Below are 2790 nucleotides of genomic sequence, written 5' to 3' on the forward strand. Positions count from 1 at the left end.
AACACACAGAGCTTGGTCAGCTGGGTAGGTAATGTGCACTGGTCACTGGACACAGTTCACCCTGTGAATCCAGGCAGACTACTGGATTCGTTCATTTACCCATTCATCGGTTCACCAGTGGTTTATTGAGCATTTGCCGCATACTAGGCTGGCCTGGTTTAGGAAGGCAGGTCCTTGTCATTGGAACACACTCTACTGGGGATGGGAAGGAGATGGAAGAGGAAGGGTGTAGATGGGGCATAAATGGAAAGATACAAGGAAACTGACACCTTAATCAGACCTAGGGTGGAGGGAGACATGTGGCCCCCGGCATCCATTCCTGCAGCAGTCAGGACAGACTTCTTGTGGTGCATAACAAGCACGCCCCAAGCTCAGTGCCTTAGAGCCTCGTCTCTGAGGCTGGGGCCCAGGGCTTAGTTCTGGTTGCTGCTGTCTGGCCTCACAGTGTGGCATTATCATTTCATCTTCAGCGCCTCTTCCTGAGAAGGGGACTCTGTCCCTGGTCTGAGGTGGGTCATGAGTGAAGAAGAGGGAAGCAGGGCTCATGGTCTCCTGCCTGAGTCTGGCGCCATGGCAGCCAGCGAGGTTCAAGGGGAAGGGGGGCTGGCCCACCTCTCGTGCTGGAGGAGCTGCAGGGTCATGCTCCAGAGAGCAGGACGCAGGAAGGCCCGGGAGGAGAGGCGCAGTTCTCCCGCCCCAGGGCTCTTTACACCTCTGTGCAGATGGCTGGCCCTTAACCTCTCCCTGCCTTGGGTTTTGCAGCTGAGCCCGGAGCCCAGACAGGGATGGTGCATCTCCCTGCCCCAGGGTCACGGTGACTCAGTTTTGAGTCTCTTGTCGGGACTTTCCAGGCTCTCCCTCCCCTCCCACTGCTCTGTGCTTGTTACAACACAGAAGGGGCCTGCGTTTGGGAGGTGCTGGGTGGATTCTCCTTCTCGAGTCACCTGTGGGTGGTGGGTGTGGCTGGGTGGCTCTGCGGCCTGGTCCCAGCCTGTCTCTGCTCTGCTCTGTCACCGTTGGCCGAGGGCCTGCAGGGATGCTTGCCACAGGGACCTGTCTGTGCTCGCGACACAGCCAGGTGAGGTCGGAGAGGACACAGCTGACCACAGGAGCGGGCATGGGGAGCACTGGTGCTGATGGAATCTTCCTGAATCTTCCTGAGCTTGACCCCTGCTCTCTGTTATGCGGCCTTGGACTCTGGGATCCTCGAGGCAGGTTTGCCAGGGATGGGGTGGTTCTTGGGCCAAGCCCAACACATTCTGGGCCCTTTCTTGTCAGGGCTGAGTGTGAACGGGGAGGAAGGGAGCCTTGGCATGCCTGGTCCCTGCTCTCCATGTAGAGCCCTGCAGGGGTTGGGGGCACGGGGCTGACAGGACAGCATCCGACACCCCCATCCCTGGACTGGCTCAGACGTCTGCCCTTACCCCGCTCTGGGAGACCCCCTGTGAGACGTCCAGCAGGACAGCGAAGGAACAGCCCCTGGGTGCCCGGCAGTGGGGGTCTGGGGCGGGGGGGCGCTAGGACTGGCAGTGGCAGGGGCAGGATCCTCAGCTTCTGGAACTTGCTGCTCTCTTTGCTATTGAAATGGGTTGTGGGAAGGAGGCCATCTGTGTCGAGGTTGGAGGGAGCTTCTGTCTCATAGGCCCCCCGTCACCCTTCACACAGACCACCCAGCCCAGCCTCTGTCAGGGCGGTGCAGAGCTGTCCCCTCCACATGTAACCAGCTGGACCCCCAGGGCCCCAGGGCTGAGGGGAGGGGCGTGGCTCTCCAGGTGTCAGGACCGCTGCAGGCAAGGCTGAGTGGCGGGCTCTGCACATGCGCTTGACCCCCACAAGGTGAAGGGCAGGGCTGCCGAAGCCTCCCTGTCCTCTTTTGATGAAAAGGGCTGGCAAAGAAAAGAAAAAGGAAACCAGGAGCCCAGGAAGCCAGCTGCGAGGAGGAGGTGGGAGCAGTCTGTTCCATCTTGGCAACACCAAGCTCAACCTGGTTTCCAAGGACGCTGAACAGCCCAGGAGAGGATGCGGGTCCCGAGCAGCAACCTTCGAAAGCTGAGCACGTGTTGTCCAAGGGCACAGACTTGCTCCAAGTATGTAAATGAGGCCCGGAGATCTAACCCACAGCACCATGATTATAGTCAACAGGACTGCATTATGAACTTTAAAGTTGCTGAGAGATTGGATCTCAATTGTTCTCACCATACACGAAAAATAATAACTATGTGAGGAGACAGAGGTGTTAGCCAATACATCATGTTGCTACATTGAGACATATCAAATCAATACATTGTATACCTTAAACTTATACAATATTATATGATGATTATAAATTAATTTTAAATAAAGAAAACAGAGTGCACCTTGGAATGGGGATGGGACTGGGGTTGTCTGTAGGGGTCTCTGGATAAAGCATTTCCGTGGGGAGATGGAGAATGCCATCTGCCACTGGCAGATGAAGAACCAGGAGAGCCTAAGGATGAGTTTCCTTGTAGAGAAGTCTAGAAGCCCCAGGACAGGGAGGCAGCACTGACAGGGGGGCTGCCTTGCAACCACTCATGTTTCCCCAGGTGCCTCACCTGTCTCCTCCTCTTTGGATTCTAAGGCAATATTCTGGCTTCCTTCCACCCATCTGAGCAGGGCCAGTGGCAGGAACATTGTTGCTAGCTATGGGGCTTTGGCAGGTTATCAAAGCTCTCTATGTCTCCGTTTCCTTTTCTGTGAAGTGGCACTATCTCAGATAATTGTTTTAAATATTAAAAGGAGACATAAAACATTTAGCATACTTACTCAGCC

General features: G+C 55.7%; 1 long non-coding RNA gene across 1 annotated transcript; it reads left to right on the forward strand.

The window, feature by feature from the left end:
* The first annotated feature begins 302 nt into the window (after nt 1–302).
* LOC122445186 lies at nt 303–2356 on the forward strand. Its single transcript, XR_006270469.1, has 2 exons — nt 303–1215; nt 1885–2356. It is a non-coding gene; the product is annotated as an uncharacterized LOC122445186 (long non-coding RNA).
* The last annotated feature ends 434 nt before the right edge of the window (nt 2357–2790 follow it).

This window comes from Cervus canadensis, chromosome 7 (assembly GCF_019320065.1).
Source record: "Cervus canadensis isolate Bull #8, Minnesota chromosome 7, ASM1932006v1, whole genome shotgun sequence".
Lineage (NCBI taxonomy): Eukaryota > Metazoa > Chordata > Mammalia > Artiodactyla > Cervidae > Cervus > Cervus canadensis.